We start from the raw sequence: 18,757 nt of genomic DNA, 5'->3' as shown, positions 1-18,757 counted from the left end.
AAGAATCCCTCTTTTTTTCTGACTCCTCTTGTTTCTTTTTTGGGCAATCTGGAGACCAATGTCCTTTTTCTTGACAATAATAACAGGTATCTTGACTTTTGTCTTTTCTAGCCCCTGTTTTTTTTTTCTTTTTTGACGGTCTGGACACTCTGAAGACCAACGCCCTTTCTTTTGACAGATATAGCAAGTATCTTGACTTTTATCTTGAAAGAAAGGAGAGTAGTCCGTCGGCTGGTCTGAAGAGAATTTTCTAATGACCCCTCGCAAAGCTCTGATGAAACGTTCGATTTGGCTAGTCTCTTCCATCGTTGTGCTCGGTTTGAGAGTGAAATGAATAGTGAAAGGACGAGACACACACCCTTTTATATACGCTGGTTTGCCATGACTATAAATTAGTCTATCGTATTTAAACTTGAGTCATTTGACGTTTTGCACTCAAGATGAAACGATCCTATTCATTCGAGAAGAAAGAAGAAGAAAGTAAGAGGCAGAAACGTGATCTATCGCCTCGTACCAGAGCTGAACTCTTGGCACAAATTCATGCCAGTGATTTTGAAGAGGACATGAGTGAACCAGAATCCGAACCCTCTAAACAAAGTTCGCCACCCTTAGTCAACCCTGAAAAGTACTATTCCATTCGAGAGACGGAAAAGCGCTCCTCTAGAAAATTTAGAACCACGGCTTACAAATACACAGTGAAGTTTAAAGATTTCAAGGCTGAAGTACCGTTAGAGAAAGCAGAAGGGTTCATCACCGGAGTGTGGGATTCTTTGCTCACCACACTCAAGTGACAATGTCAACCCAAAGACGACGATCGCTTGAGACTCTCCATACAACACGACGGTTTGAAATCCCCTGTTTGGATCGAGTTTAGCAGCCCTGCAGAATTGACCGCTTCCAAAGTCATGGACAAAATTCAACACGTGCAACAATCCAATAACCAGTTTGACATCACCGATGGAAAAGCCACACTGGACATGACCCACGTCTCTCCTCCTCAAGGGACAGGACGCAGAAAGATGTTATTGGTGAACGAGCTTCGCAGCATTAAGCGTAGCCTCGTCCAAATTTACAACCCTCAAGACCAGATGTGTTTAGCCAGGGCTATCGTGGTGGGACGAACCTATGCCAACAAAAACAACACGGTAGAATGGAAAAGAGCCTGGGAGAATATTCGAAAATCGGACCGAGCCAAACAACGAAGTGAAGGAGAACTCCTGTTGCAACAAGCCGGACTGTCCAAAGACACACCCTGTGGCATTCCTGAAATGCAAAAATTGCAAGATGTCCTAGCTCCACGATACACCTTGAAAGTGTACCCTCAAGAAGTGCGCGGGCCTCTGTTGTTTCGAGAGAAAGACTTTAAGGACGGAAAATACATTCATGTCTATTATCACGATGACCATTTCGATACCATTACCAGTATCACCGGATTCCTGGGATATGTTTATTATTGTGAGAAATGTGACTATGGCTATAATAATCGAGAGCAACACAAACATTGCGGATTGAAATGCCCAGGATGTTTGGCCTCTCCACTCTGTATGAGCGAAGGACCAGTGCATTGTTCAACTTGTCTGCGCACGTTTGTCAGCCCTACCTGTTACCAACAACATTTGAAGACGCAAGGTTCACAGCAGAAATGTGCTTGTCAACTGCTGAGATTGTGCCTTACGTGTGGACAAGGCATACGTACCAATAATGCCAAGGCACACGTATGTTCAGGAAAGAAAAAATGTCACATTTGTCACCACATCGTGGACTTGGAACACCAATGCTACGTGCAAAAATACCAACCCCCACCAGAGAAAGAGGACGGTCAAAAGAAGAAAGGCAATTTCATCTTTTTTGATTTCGAATGCATGCAAGAGACCGGTATTCACATTCCTAATTTCTGCGTGGCTAATCGAGCGTGCGAGAAGTGCATTCAGGAACCTATCTTCAGTCATTGCCCTCACTGCAGTAAGATTCTCGGAGGGCGTGAAAAAATCTTTCGAGGACCGAACACGTTAGCCGATTTTGCCCAATGGGTCTTAGACCCCATTGACAAGACGTGGAGCCAAGAGGACGTCGAACGTTACGGAGATTGTCATCGTCATGCCACGGTGATGGCTCACAATTTCTCCGGATACGATGGACAGTTTCTTTTGAGATATTATACGGAACAAGGCACCGAGCGTCCTAAAGTCACTTTGAACGGAGCCAAAATCATTTTCATGCAAGTGGGACAAGTACAGTTTAAAGATTCGATGAGTTACTTGGCCATGCCTTTGAGTCGAATGCCTAAAACGTTTGGAATGACAGAAATGGCTAAAGGGTATTTTCCTCACTATTTCAATACAGAAGCCAATCAACAAGCCGTTCTACCCCATTTACCTGAGGCTCACTATTACGACCCCGACAACATGCGTACCGAACAACGAGAAGCTTTCTACGCTTGGTACCACGCTCACGCCTCTGACCCTTTCGACTTTCAGGAAGAAATGTTAAAGTACTGTCGTTCCGACATGGACATTTTACGGCGATGCTGTGGAAAATTTCGAGAACTGTTCATGGAACACGGAGCCGTCGATCCTTTGAAAGAAGCTTGCACCATTGCCAAAGCGTGTTCCTTAGTGTATCGACAACGATTCATGCCTGAAAACACCGTTGCTGTCATCAGTCCTCAAACGACCAACTATGTCAAACGTCAATACTCGGTCAAAACCCTACGCTGGTTACATTACTTGTGCGACAAGGAAGACAAATGGATTCAGCATGCCCGCAACGGAGGAGGAGAAAAGACCATCGGAACGCATTCGGTAGATGGCTGGGACTTAGAAAACCCCAAGATCGTGTACGAGTTTAACGGTTGCTTATTTCACGGATGTCCCGTCTGTTACCCTGACCGTGGCACTAAAAATCAGTTTTTACAACGGACCATGGAAGACTTGTACCAGGACACTTGTCAGCGACGCTTGAAGTTAGAACAGCAAGGATACCAAGTGGTGGAAATGTGGGAACACGAGTACGATCACCGTTTGAAAACCGATCCCGAGTTTAAACGCCTCGTGGAAAGTTACCAGTTCATGGACCCGCTGAACCCGAGGGATAGTTTGTACGGAGGAAGGACCAATGCCACCTGTTTGCTGTACCAAGCCGACGAAGAGAAAGGAGAAGAAATCAAATACTTGGATGTATTCGCTGTATCCCTACGTGTGCAAATATTGTCGCTTTCCTGTAGGGCACCCACAATTGTTGACGGAACACATCGGCCTGAAAAACATTCGACAATACGAAGGTCTGATCAAGTGCAAAGTTTTGCCTCCCAAGGACTTGTACCATCCCGTGTTACCTCACCATTGCCAAGGCAAACTGATGTTTCCATTGTGCCGTACTTGTGCCGAAACGTGCAACCAAGATCAGCCTTGTCAGCACACCCAGGAAGAACGGGCCTTGACGGAAACCTGGGTTAGCGTGGAATTGTTCAAAGCTCTGGACATGGGATACCAACTGTTAGAAGTGTACGAAATTTGTCACTTTCCCAAGACACAACAATACCACAAGGGTGATCCCAGTCAGAAAGGCATTTTCGCCGACTACGTGGATGCCTTTTTGAAACTGAAGCAAGAAGGCAGCGGCTATCCTTCCTGGTGTCACACTCCCGAAGACGAAAAGACATTCAAAGAGAAATACTATGAACAAGAAGGTATTCCTTTAGACCACATCGAGAAAAACGAAGGCAGGCGATCGTTTGCCAAAGTGATGTTAAATTGCTTGTGGGGTAAAATGGCACAACGACCGTGTTTACCCAAGACGGAATATTTGACAGAACCTTCCCGCTACTTCCAGATGATTCACGACAAAACCAAATACATGAAACACGTGGACGTCGTTCGCGAGGATTTGATCTTGGTCAATTACGAAGAAGATCTGGACTTTGTACAAGACGACCCTTTTGGAAATGTCATCATTGCGGCTTACGTGACAGCACATGCTCGCTTAAAATTGTACGAAGCTTTAGAACTGTTAGGGGAACGCGTCCTGTTCTTTGACACGGACAGTTGCATTTACATCGATCACCCGAGTCAACAGCACCCTGACATCGAAGGAGACCGTTTAGGAGCCTGGACAGACGAGCATCCAGACGACAAGATTCTAAGTTTCGTCAGTGGCGGTCCCAAAAATTACGGCTACGAATACCGGGACCCACAAGGAGAAGTGCACACGACGTACAAAGTGAAAGGATTGACTCTGAATTATCGTACCAGTCGAGTGGTCAACTTTGGGGTATTGAAAGAAGCCTTGCAGACTGGAAAAGATGAACACTTTAAAGTGACCACCTATCAACCGAACAAGATTGTACGTTTACCCACTCATCACATCGTCAGTCGACCCTTGGAAAAAGTCTATCAAGTCGTGTACCAGAAGCGAGTGCGACTGCCCAATCATTTCTCTTTGCCGTATGGACATGTTGGTATAAAACTTTGGTTATAAGCGGATAGCCACCCACTAGAAGGATGACTTCGCCACAGCAAGAATCGAGTGAGAAACTCGATGAGAACTCCAAGTTCAAACCCTACCCTTTTTCAGTCTTCTTACCTGACTATTGTGATTGTGCTCGTCGATTGGACACTTTTCAAGCATGGCCTACGGATAGGGAAGGATTACCTTCTTCGCATGTTTTAGCTAGAACAGGATTTGTCTACTTGGGACCTGAGTCAGGATTGGGATACGAAGTACAGTGTTTCGCTTGTGGCCTGAAGTTACGAATGGATCTATGTATCTATAAAGATTCAGCTATTCTGGAACATACCCGATGGTCTCCGCACTGCCCTTACCTTTCTATGGCCTTTCCACCCATGACATTACTGTACAATGACGACGCTATCTTAGAGACGGTACCTTCCAAAACAAGACATAAAAAACATAAAAAAGGAAAGATGTACAAGCTGGAGACTGCATTGCGACTAGTATAAAAAGGGGCTATGGTCAAGATCGATAGTTCATTGGGACTACCAAGACCGAGCGAACAAGATGAATACTTTCAGAGAAACACAAAACAAGTTTAGACAGGTACACTTCAAGTGTGGGACTTCTGAAGTGGAATGCGATTGTGAGCCTTGCGATGGGTACGATGCTGTACGTTGTGACCTTAGCGATGCCGTAAAGCATCATGGGAACTTTGTTCTCACTACCCCTATCATGGAAAGTGATGCTGTGCGTGTCAAACCTGAGGGATGCGAAAGCGATGCCACTCGTCCTCTTGGACATTTACTGGGTTTCGTTTTAAAGGTGGATGTTCACCTTCACGTCTACCCCCTTACGGATGTCATCCAGCCCTGAGCAAACTCCTGTCCATGTCACACAACCCTCATCGAAACGAACCTGTGAAAGACGAATATTCGTTTCCTGTGCGTTTGTCGGAATACTGCGACTTTGAAAATCGTCTTCAATCGTTCAAAGGAAAATGGCCTAAGTATCTGGGAGGACCGACCCCCGAAGAATTAGCCAGAACCGAATTTTTCTACTTGGGCGAAGGAGATAAAGTCAAGTGCTTCAGTTGCGGTGTCTCACTTCACCACTGGGAACCACAAGATTCGGCCTACGTAGAACATGCTCGATGGTCACCGAATTGTCATTACTTACCCTTAGTGGGACCGAGACATTGAAGTAACTTACCATAATCTGTTTATGGATACTTTACAAGAGAACATTCGTGCTTTGCCTGTGGAGTTGAAAGAACGCATTTACCGAGAGCTGGTCAAAATACAAGTCAAACGTAAAGAACAATTGCATCCGTTACGTCACCAGATGTTTAATCACTGGTACCTGAATGGTATAAGAGAACTGATTCGTCAGAAATTGTTTCAGTGGTCAGACCTTGTTCAATACTTCCAAACCCCCGATGATCCACGTGTTGATCATTTTGGTTACTTCGAGATTCACCTAGTACAACGCATTGAGGAAGACAAGGTAAAGGATTACCGACATATTTTACGTGGAATCTACTTAGCGGAAGGGGAAACTCATAAACGAAGTCTGACGTTTCGGTTACAGTATGCAACATTTAAATTCCCCACTGGAGAACGAAGATCTCTGGCTAGAAAGTACGTGTATTGTTTCCGAAACAAAGAGACTATAAAAACAGGCTGCCATGCCACGACTTTTATCGCATGTAATCCAACAGATTCCGTGGAAGGAACTCAATGACCATATTCAACCCGTGGATCATTACCATCGATTATTACAAGAACTGTATCCATTCAATTTGGGTCGACAAGTGGTGTGTGTCTTAGTGACTTGTTTTCTAGGATTTCGTTTACCAGCCGATTCCTTGTGGACTCTTTACGATCAGTACTTACCACCTCAATGGCCTTAAATGGTTACGAAAGACTCCTTTTGCTCAAAGCCTTGCGGTTTCATCTGGATACTTCTCGACCTCTACAGGAAAAAAAGATTCGTCAACTTTTAGCTACCCAAGACGTGTATGACGATGTGTGTGTAGCTTGTGACTTACACCCCCATTGGACAGATGTCCGTGCCTAGAAAGAATGGGATTTTGAGGCTTGGACCCAAGAAGTGGCCCAGTATGCACGAGAGTTGTTCAAGGAAAAAAGTTACTTTTCAACCTGTGTTAGTGACGGTGCCAGAAGAACCCGTCACCCAGGACAGGACTGTCGTGGACAGGCCTGAAAGACCCTTTCGGGAGGACACTTGTGTGACCTTACCCCCTAGAGAACTGGTCAGAACTTTACCCAAAACATGTTGTACAGACACTTGTTTTTATTCCACGTTAATGGTTATCATGTGCCTTTTATCCTTGTACTTAAGCCTTTGGCTTTTATGTATTTTTGTCTTTCGTATTCATGTTTAAAACATTCAATAAACGTGTTCTGAAAAAAAGTATATAAACTCTTGTCTTGTTTGTTTTCGTGTCACAAGTGACATTCCTGACACTATGGCTACCTCTGCTGTCTCTGCTCCCTCTTCCTCCACTGTCAAAGTCATCGACGAACACTTAGATCGTGCCAGTTGGGAGGCTTTGTATCTTCGCCATCCCTTTAACATGCTCATTGCTGCACCTAGCGGTTCAGGCAAAACCGAATTCGTCAAACGCTTGATCGAACATAAACATCATTTGATCGATCGTCCACCTCAACGCATCGTGTTTGTGGAAGGCATCGTCAAGGCGATTCCATCGTGTTTGTGGAAGGCATTCCTAAAGAAGACGACGGCATCGTCTCTGACTCCCGTCAAACCCATTTGGTCATTTTCGACGACATGTTAGGAGAAGACGAAGAAGAATTTAAACTGTGGTTCACGCGTAAAGGGCATCACCGTAATGCCAGTGTCGTTTACATCACCCAAAATTTGTTTCAACAAAGTAAAGCCCATCGCACCATCAGTCTCAGTGCGCATTACGTGGTCTTGTTTAAAAGCCCTCGAGATAAATCGCAAGTGCAAGTCTTAGCCAAACAGTTAGGAACGCCTTGGCTGACTCAGGCGTACGACGATGCCACTCAAACTCCACACGCCTATTTACTCGTCGATTTGAAACCTACGACCCCGAGGATTTGCGATTTCGTACCCACTTGTTTCACCACTGGTGCCAAGACGGAGGGCCTGTCCTGTACACGTCTCCGTCCTCGACTTAATTTCACTCCACATAAAAAAATCTATAAAAACCTCAGACCCTTTTCGTCTGTCTCACACACATTTTGAACATGACGTCCCTTCAGTCGCATCTTCCCGTCAAATTGATTCGTGCCTTGTATGGCATCAGTCGAGAAAAAAATCCACAAATACGAGCTCGTGTCTTAGAAGCTAGTCTCAAAGAAGTCTTACGATGGTTCACGGTGACAGTACGTCAATTACTCCAAGGGATCATTCAGATTCCTCATCAAACCAAACGCTTTTTCGATCGAAACAAAGTCGCTTTGGTCCAACTGGCCGATCTCCGCATCGACACTCAAACCAAAAAACAAATCATTTTGAAACCTGGAGGGAGCGGTACTCTAGGAGGGGTCATCATTCGCTCTCTCTTAAGATGGGATCCTAATGCCCCCAAACTTCTCCCCAAGAAAAAAGTCCAACGAAGCCCCAAGAAGAAGACGAAAAAGACCAGGTCCCCATGGAGAACTTCTCCAGTGGCGGGACTTTCCTCTTACCAGACACCACCCCGGAAAAAGAAAAGAAGCCCCCAGAAAAAGAAACAGAGAAAAAGTCCCCAGAAAAAGAAAAGCCCACAGAAGAAAACTAGTCGCAAGAGAGGCACTTCGGCCAGGACGCAACCTTACACTCGCAAACCACGACCTGCCACGGCGGTGACTGCGTCTCCGGCAGCCTCACGTTCATCCACTTCTCCGTTGATGACACCAAGAACTGAAGAGTACTTGGAGACGTTGATCACACCAAGAACTTCTCCGTTGATGACCCCAAGAACTTCCCCAGTGGCAGGACCCTCCAATTTAGTGACAGTGGCTGCTGCTCACAAAGTACCTGCTCCCAAAATCAAAGTTCAAGAAAGATCGGGCATGTTACAAAGTTTACTGGATTTGTCCAAGCAAGAACTGGCTCCATTTAGTCCATTGCGTACCCCTGCACGACGTGTCATGCCTGTCCTGAAGTTGATACGACGTAGAGACAATAAGTGGCGACGCGTTCCAGTATAAAAAAGGCCTGTGACCAAGTCGGGGTATCAGTGTTTTTGGTGCTCCTGAAGATGTCACCCTCCAGAAAACATCCCTCTTCTAAACAACCCCAAGGAAAGAAAAGAAAAGCACTACCTCCTCGTTTAGTCAAACATGGGGACATGTTATCTGTCCTGTCCAAAGCTTCTCCACCTCTACGAGAAAAACTCATTCGATCAGCCTCCAAAGAGGTCATCGATACCGTGTGCGAATGTTGTTTGAACGTCTTGAAAGGCACGATCCCTTTGTCCAAACACCAGAAACAATGCTTAGGCAAACATCGTCACGTTCTTCGCCAAATGGTTCAAAATAAAATTCCCATTCGTCAAAAGAAGAAGATGTTGGTCCAACGTGGAGGCACTTTACCTCTCTTGTTAGGCCCCTTACTGAAAGGAGTCTTGGGAACCATGTTGGGAGGACTGGTGGGAGCAAGATAAAAAGGCCCTCGGAAGTCCCAAGATCTCAGAATCGACCCCTGACAACCCCATGGAAGGACGAAAACTAGCTTTAGTGCCTTACAAACGATGGATGGAATACCATCGTTGGCAAGAACAACGCACCCCGCATTTACCTCCCAATCCCAATTTGAGCGAGATGTCCCAGTTACAACACGAATTGCAGTCCTTGATGGATCGCCAAGATTTGTTCGAAACAGAAAAATCGCAAAAGTAAGGTCAACTCTTGCAACGACTGCAACTCTTTCACCAGAAAGCTTTAGACGAAACAGCTCTACCCACTCTGAAAGATTTTAAGACCTTGATGAAAACTCCAGCACCATCATCACTACCACCACCACCACTACTACCATCCCCAAGGGTCACCAGAGATGCTACCCCACGAAGACCTGAGGAAGAAGAGATGCGAGAAGTGTTTCAAACATCGTCAGCAGCTCCCATTTCGAGTAAGATTTCAGCATCCTTGTTGACCCGTCCCCCACGCCCCAACGAGAAGAAATGAAAGCTTGGGTTAAAAAGATGATGTCCACTCCTCCTTCGACAGAAGTGAAAAAGAAAGAAGGGAAACCAGAAGTGAAAAAAGAAAAGAAGACCAAAGCCATTCCATTGCCACCTCCACCACCACCACTACCTTCGACTTCTACTCCCGTAGCCCATCGGACACGTAAATCCGTTTCTAAACCACCCTTTCGTCCCACCCAAAGTAGCATCACCGAAGAGTGGGTAACTGATTAACACACAAACAAACACAAAAATGGAAAAAATCTTAGCCAGCATTTACTACGATCCCTCCCATCCTGCAGGTTACGCAGGAGTTCAATAATTGTATCGTGCTGCCAAAACTCGACTGAAAAGTCTCCGTTTACCTCAAGTGCAACGATGGTTACAAGAACAAGCTACCTACACTTTACACAAACCCATTCGACGCAAGTTTGCCAGAAGTCGCACCCGAGTGGAAGGCATCGATCATCAATGGCAAGGCGATTTAGCCGATGTCTCTCATTTGGCCAGCTACAATCGTGGCTACAAATATTTGTTTTGTGTCATCGACGTCTTTTCCAAATTTGCCTGGGTCGTGCCCTTGACTTCCAAATCGAGCAGCGAGTTAGTGCGAGCCCTGCAACGGGTGTTGAAACAAAGCGGTCGTCACCCTCTTCGATGGCAAACGGACAAAGGCACCGAATTTCTGAACCAAGCTTTCCAAAAAGAATTAAAGAAACGTGACATTCACTTTTTTACCACCGAGAATCCCGAAACCAAAGCCAGCATCGTGGAACGTTTTCAACGCACTTTGAAAGAACGCATGTGGAAATATTTTACGCATCACCACACTCTGAAGTACATCGACATCTTACCGCACCTGGTGCAAGCGTACAACCAATCTTACCATCGAAGCATCGGACGTGCCCTGCAAGAAGTGACTCCCGACAACGAAGTGTTGGTGTTTGAGCGCCTGTTTGGTACGTCCCCGACGAGGGCTGTCCCCAAGAAAAGTGGAGAGTTGACCGTAGGAGATTGGGTGCGCATTGGTAAAACCAAACGCACTTTCGACAAAGGTTACTTACCTAACTGGACGACCGAATTGTTTCGTGTCACTGGACAAGTGCATGGCCGTCATCCTGCCGTCTATAAATTGGAAGACATGAACGGAGAAGTGCTCAAAGGAACGTTTTATTTGCCCGAGTTACAACATGTCACCAAAAAAGAAGACGACGTGTACGACATCGAAAGCATTCTCGAACGCAGAACCCGTAAAGTGGGCAAACGACGTGTCAAAGAAATCAAAGTACGTTGGAAAGGATATCCACCCAGTTTTGATTCTTGGATCGACGCTTCGCAAGTCATCGACTATAAAAAGAAGTGACCATCATGCCCTTTCACACAGACGCAGCTACGTCGACCACTCCTTCACCCAATTCTTCTGTGCAAGATTTACAAAAACACCCCTTGTGGGTGTGGTGTGGAGAACGTGTGCCTAAAACGCAAATCGTCTTTTTCTGCCAAATCTTCGTGGTGTATTGTGTCATCGGGGCAGCCATTGCCAATTTGAGTTTGCAACAAGGAGACAAACAATTGTGGACCATTTTATTGAGCAGTTGCATCGGTTACCTGCTTCCCAATCCCTCCCTGAAATTCTCTTCCAACGGGAACCACGGCAACCTTGTGTCCAGTGCCAGTGTCAGTGCCAGTCACCAGTCCACCCACAACCAGAACCCCATTTTGGGCGGAGACACGCCTCTGACGTCCAGTAATAACCCCTCGGACAGCCACAGAACTCTGGAATTATGAGTCACGAAAACCAATTTTACTTAACCTTACCCAGTGACAGATCCATGGAGGTGTTTCCCCAGAACACGTTGTGCTGTTACACGGCCAAATTACCTCAGGCCATCCAGTTAGAGCACGAAGCCCATTGGGAAGTGGCTTTAGTGGAAATGATTCACCCTACACAAATCCAAAACATCACCGAAAAGCAAAACACTTTTGAGGTCGAAATCCTGAACCAACAATTGCAAGAAACCATGAATGAAATGGGGTTTTCAGGCGACGTAAAACCAGCCAACAATCCAGCCTTCAGTATCTACACCTTGAAAATTCCGTCAGGGTTTTATTTTAGTGGCCAACATTTGGTGGATACCATTGTTTCCAGGTTCGAGTTAGCCTTTGGCAAAGCCCTGAACAGATTCAAAAAAGTGTCACCCTGGAGTACCATAAAGTGGCTCGTCGCTTACTGATGAAATTTCAGGATACCCAAACGTTGTCCATCAGTTTTAATCGTGACTTGTTTGATATTTTAGGTGGAGACACAAAAATGGCTCCAAATTTTAAACCGATGATCAACAGCAATATGGAATTTTACAAGTTTTTTCGATTCTCGGTAGAACTGAACCAAGGACTGAATTTGATGTTTGTGTATTCCGATGTGGTGGAGTATAACGTGGTGGGACACACCTCTGTGCGGTTACTGCGTGTCATTCCTTTCGAAGTGGATAGTACCACAACCAATGACCAGGAAGGTGGAAACACCTATCACGTCCACCGCGAATTTGTACATCCTCACTATTTGCCGGTCAGCAAGTCTTATTTGGACACGGTCAACATTGCTATAAAAGGAGATCTGGGACAAAATATTCCATTCACCAAAGGAAAAGTCACGGTGAAACTCCATTTTCGAAAACGGTTCTCTCACGACTCGTAAGTCATGTATCCAGTGTACCGAGGGGTTGCTCGACAGCGAGGACACGGTTTAGGAGATATGCTGAAATCGGCCTTTCGTTCGGTGGCCCCAGTCTTGAAACCGATGGTGACACGCGGATTGCACGCCTTGAAAGATGCGGCACTGACGCAAGGCAAAGAATTTCTCCAAAATGTCATCATCGATAAACAAAACCCAAAAGAAGCTTTCATGAGGGCAGGCAAAAATGTCTTGATGCAAACGGGCAAAGACCTTTTGGGTCGAGGAGAAACACCTATAATTGCCCTGCACGCTACCGAGTCAGGCATTCCTACTTCCCTGACGCCACAGCAAGGACAAGGTAGAAAGAGACGACGAAGAAAACACCCTTTTACCAGACTTCACACGTCTAAAGCTAGAAAGACAAAGAAAAGAAGAACCGTTCGAGACTTAGACGTTTTCGATTATTGAGAAACAGCAACAAAAAAATGATGCACCGAGAGTCTTGCGCTTGTTCCAAGTCGGAACTGGATCTGTTTGCCATGCCACCCACCATGATGACGATGCAAGAATCCCAGTGGGTTGAATTTCATCCCGTCTCCTCATTGACCGATTCCGCTCCCATCGAGTTTGAAATCAAAGGACAGCCCGAAGATTACATCGATCTGAATAGCAGTTACTTGTACCTGAAAGTCAAAGTTCTAGATAAGACAGGAGGTGATATAGACACTGAAGCAGTAGCTCCCGTCAACAATTTCATGCATTCCTTGTTCAGTGGAGTGGACTTGTACTTAAATAACAAACTAGTCAGTAGCAGCATGGATACTTACCCTTATCGTGCCTACCTGGAAAATCTCTTGACGTACGGAATAGACGCCAAGAACACTCATCTCAATGCCTGTGTGGTATGGGAAGCTGACGATGCGGACGAATTTGAAACATTCGAAATTATTACAACCAAAGAACACAATGAGGGATTTGTAGAACGAAGAAAGAGAATCACGTGAGCCAACACAAGTTTAGAACTGATGGATCGTTTGCATTTGGACATGTGGTTGCAAGAAAAGTATTTGCTGAACGGGGTGGATGTCCGCCTGAGACTAAATCGTAGCAGTACCGCTTTCCATTTATTGGCTAGTGATGACGATTACAAAACCAAAATCCAAGAAACCAGACTCTACGTACGACGCGTGGAAGTGCTACCTAAAGTGGGAAACGACATTAGTCAGACGTTGAGCAGAACGACCGCCAAGTATCCGATCCGACGTGTGGAAGTGAAAACTTTCACTATTCCTGCTGGACAGCGATCCATGATCGAAGATCATCTGTTCCAAGGACAGCTACCCAAACGTTTAATCGTTCGTATGGTCGAGAATGAAGCCTTCAACGGAGCTATCGCTAAAAATCCTTTCTACTTTCAACACTTTGGCGTGTCCAAGATCGAAGTCAGTCGCGATGGCAAGACCTTGTGTACCCGACCTTTTGAACCCGACTTTGACAAGAAGAATTACTTGAGGTCGTACTTGTCCTTGTACGAAGCTACCGGACAGTTAGGAACCAACACCAGTCACGGGATTACGTACGAGGATTATGCAGGAGGCTATGCTTTGTGGGCTTTTGATTTCACTCCAGACCAAGGCAGCGACGAGGGACATTTCCACCCTATAAAATCCGGCCAGATTCGTGTGGAAATTCAGTTTGCAAAACGAGACCCTGATAAAACGGTGAACGTCATCCTGTATGCAGAATTCGATAATACGATAGAAATCAACAGTTTGAGAGAAGTCATTCTAGACTATTAGAAGCCAATGAAGACTGTTATCCCTCTTTACCTAGTGGAGAAACTTTGGAGATGGAATGTGAGGAGACCCTGGAAAAAGAAGAAGTTATCATGATGAAGTCTAGATGGCCAGAACAAGAAGCCCATTTAGTCTCTTGTTTTGCCAAACACTTGGTCGAAAAAATGACGGAATTGATCCAGAAAAATTGCTATGGATGTCAAAACGATCATCCTAGTCAAATTCAACACGATAAATGCCTGATGCTGAGTCAAGAAGAAAAATTGGACGAGTATCTGGACGAAGCTTGGAGTCTCATCTCGGACGAAGTCGTGTTGCATCAGTGGTATAAAGACTTGCGTGAACATTCTTGTCCACCATTAACCACGCAAGAGATCCATCGTATCGAAGCTCTCCTGAATCAGAGTTGGGAGACGAAACGAAGAAACGGTTATTTGTCAGACATTTTCAAGCAAAAAGTCAGGATCGAATTGATCACTTATCATTACCTGTGATGAAGAAAAAAAAACAAAACATGGATACCTGGGAACTTTATTACCTTTTGAACCACAGTTCGTATACGGCGTCTTGGAATCCTGTTGTCTGTGCTAAAGATGAACTCCCTCATCGCAAACCTCAAGACCATCTAGCTTATGTGATCAACACGGACGACAGTCATCTCCCAGGAACCCACTGGGTAGCCGTCTACTTTCCTCAAGAAGGATGTGTGGAATATTTTGATTCGTACGGATTGCCCCCTTTGGAAGACGATATCATTGACTTCATGAGAAGAAATGCTCAGACTACCCGATTCAATAATGTGAAATTACAAGGCACAGATTCCTTGGTGTGTGGACAGTACTGTGTGTATTTTCTGCATCATCGCAGCCTGGGCTATTCCTTAGAACATTTAGTGACTCATTTTGATCCTCGTTCTTCTTCTAGAAACGATGTGAAAGTAGATCGATGGTTTTGTGACCATTATGCTTATCTTTTGTCTCAAGCTAGGAAACGTAGTGTCCATCAATGGCCTAATGACTTCCAACAGTGGAAATCACAATTTCATTCACAACGTTGTCAACCCTGTTTAAAGTAGAGTGTGAATTGAACAAAATGTTTGTGATTTGAAAAAAAATGTTTGATGTTATATTGTTGGATTATTGTTAAAAATGTTAGAGTTGTTTGTTAGTGTTAAGTGATTTTGAATAAAAAATGTTGTGTTTTGAAAAAAAATGCCTTTGTCTTTTGTTTGGCTATGAGAATGTTGATTCATGCTCTTTGACTTCTTACTATCCCTCTCATGACACTCATTGAACGTTCCGGCTCGAGAACCGTAGAGGGATGTTTTCCTTCACGTCCGCGCTTTGACTTTAAGAACCGGGGCAGTTTCCAGTCTAACCATCCATTGTCGACTCATCCTCCTACGAAGATGTGCTCCAAACTAGCTAAGCTAAACGAAGCCTACGTGTATTTGCATAGGGTCAGACACAGTCTGATACCGAAGCTAGAAGAGATAGAGAATGTGAGAATGTTAAAAGTCACTGAAGACCTGATAGAAGAGCTCTTCAGAGAAGAAGTGAACAGGGAGAAAGAAGAATGGACAGAGAAGTACAGACTTTAGAGACAGCAGCAACAGCAACAACAGCAGCAGCAGGTACCTGAACCTGACAGAGGCTTTGTCGATTGTCGTATCGACACCAAATAGTTCTTCTTCTCTTTCCGAAGAAGCAGACCTATCGTCAAAAAGTCTATCCTCAGAGGACGTCGCATTCTTAGAAACTAAAAGATTGCCATAGCAAACAAAAAAAACAGCCCTTTTCAGGGCTACCCAATACTCTAGAAAAGAAATAACAATCGATTTGCCAATGTGTGTAGGTAGAGTAGTGTGAATATAAACACTGACTCTTTTTTATAGTGTGAGGGTATGTGTTTGTGTATAGGATTGTGTGTTTGTAAGTGCTCACGTACGTTGGTGTGGATAGTAGATTAAGATCATGTTTTTTGTTGTTTTTTTTTGCTGTTTGAGGTGTGGGGAGAGTAGATTTCGGGACGGATTGGATTGCTTTGCGTATGTGAATATTATATTATTTGTTTAATAAAATTTTTTAGAATAGTGATGGGTAGTATAAAAAAGTGAGTGAGTGTTTCTTTTAGGTCCGCGCGTTGTTTGGTTATGATCTAGGTAAGATCAATTTTGTTTTTAGGGGATGTTTTTCTTCACGTCCGCGCTTTTAGTATAAATTGAAACTCGCTGGGCAGTCTAGCTACCCTTGTTGACTGATGAAGAGAATGAATGCCAGAATTGTAAAGCTTCTAGAACTCCAGATGCACCTGGAATATGCCAGGCGCATACTAAATGAACTGACCGCGGAGGCCATTGTCGAAGAGGGAAGGATGCGAGAGGAGGAGGAAAGAAGAAAAAAAGAAGAGGAGGAAAAGGAGAGAAGAAATTTCAGAATCACAGAGACAGAAAATTGGGATTCTGAAGCCACTTATCCCGCCTCTGCTCTTCCCCCAAAACGAGTGAAAAGAGATTGGGGAAGAAGATGTGTGTGTGGCGCCAGGCCAGGAAGGTGCCAGCATTAGATAGGTGCATCTGGAGTTAAAAACAAACAGCCCTTTTCAGGGCTACCCAATAGTCTAGAAAAGAAATAACAATCGATTTGCCAATGTGTGTATGTAGAGTAGTGTGAATATAAACACTGACTCTTTTTTGTAGTGTGAGGGTATGTGTTTGTGTTTGTGTGTTTGTGTTTGTAAGCGCTCAAGTACGTTTGTGTGAATAGTAGATTATGGGTTTGTTTATTGTTTCTTAGCGTATGTGGAGAGTATAGTTTGGATTTTGTAACCGATCACGTAGGATTGTGTGGATAGTAGATTATGGATTTCGTTTTAATGATTTGCGTGTGTAAATAGTAGATTTGGGGTTTGTTTATTGCTGGTTCACGTATGTGGATAGTAGATCATATGAAATGAGAAAAGTAGGGGATGTTTTCCTTCACGTCCGCGCGTTGTTTGGTCATGATCTAGGTAAGATCAATTTTGTTTTAGGGCGATGTTTTCCATCACGTCCGCGCTTTCACTATAAAACTAACAGTGTTTGCCATTGGAGCCCATTCCACGGAATAAGCAAACAAGAAGATGCCAGCAGCTTCAGCTTTGTATAACAACCTTATGGGAAGTTGGTATTGGATCGTGGATGGATTGAATGTAGCAGAAAGGCTTGAACAGGAATGGAGGCATGCAGTGACAAAAGACTTCGTCTCAAGACAAGTAACCAGCCTTCACTTAGCAATCGATATTGTGAAAGAAATGATAGAGGATGAGGAGAAGAGAATCAGAGGTTTCATTAACCCACCGTATGCGAAAGTGGGCAAGTTGAAAGAAGCCATAGTTTATGTGACGAGTGTAAGGTGTTTTTTAGAAGACATTGTAGAATGGACAGATTGGTCTTTTGTGAAGTGGGGCTTAGACAAGCTTAAGAAAGCGGAAGAAGTAATGAGGAATGTGCTGACCGAAGAGGTCAAGAAGATCAAAGAAAAGTGGTTAAAGGAAAGAAAAGAAGAAGAAAATAGAAAGAAAAAGGAAGAACTAGAGAAACTAAACGCTAACTGGATGAAAATCCAACAGAAGTTCCGAGCCATGGGTCACCCGGACTGGATACCGGAAACAGAAAAGAAGAAGAAAGGAATGATGGAAAAAATAAGAGGATGGATAAAGAAGTTAAGGAGTTAGAAGAAGAAGAAGAAACCCAAAGGCCCTTTTCAGGGCCACTCATAGGTCTCGAAAAGAGAATGACTTTCCATTGCCTACCCCTTTTTTTAAATTTTATTTTTAAAAAAATCCCATGTTCATTTCTCCATGTCCCTAAAGTAGTTTTTTTTCTCCCATGTTAAATTCCCCTTGTCCCTAAACAAACCCAAACTCTATTCCCCATGTTAAATTCCCTTGTCCCTATAGTAACCCAGCAATTTTCCCCATGTTAAATTTACATAGTCCTTATAGTGACCCAGGGGGGTTCTGTAATGCTAATTCCCACTGTCCCTATAGTGACCCAGCAATTTTCCCCATGTTAAATTTACATAGTCCCTATAGTGACCGGGGGGGGGTGGTGTTCTGTAATGCTAATTCCCATTGTCCCTATAGTGCCCCACTTCACTACTGATAAATATTCGATTGATGGTTTACTTCTTGTTTCCAACATTTCAAATTGCTACAGTTTATATGAGCTGCTTTCGCTGTATGAAAGGGTTTCAGTGACGCAGTCCTCATGACAATATACTTGTCCTCATATGGTCCTCGTGATGATTTGAGTCGGACACCCTTGTTAGCCATGGAATAAATATGTGCTTGTAAATAAACAAAGGGTATTTGCCTCTCACTACAAAACTCAAACATTACACGCTTGGATAACTGCATCACGCACGTTATGCTACACTTACCGCGATCTTTTCTTTACAATGTCTTTAATAAAGAATGGGAAAATTTTGCCCAATACGTACGTACTGGCGTACCGAATATGGGGCAATGGGGGCGAATTGCCCAGGGTGGCACTTCTGTAGGGGCGGGAAAAAGAGGAAGAAAGAAAAAAAATGAAAAGGAAAAAGAAAGGAAAGGAAAAGGAAATAGATGGGGTAAAGGGGGGTCGTATTTTAAAAATTTGGTGAAGCCACCCTT

Source organism: Sinohyriopsis cumingii, chromosome 1 (assembly GCF_028554795.1).
Source record: "Sinohyriopsis cumingii isolate HCF-2022 chromosome 1, ASM2855479v2, whole genome shotgun sequence".
Lineage (NCBI taxonomy): Eukaryota > Metazoa > Mollusca > Bivalvia > Unionida > Unionidae > Sinohyriopsis > Sinohyriopsis cumingii.
This window is presented reverse-complemented; position numbering follows the sequence as displayed.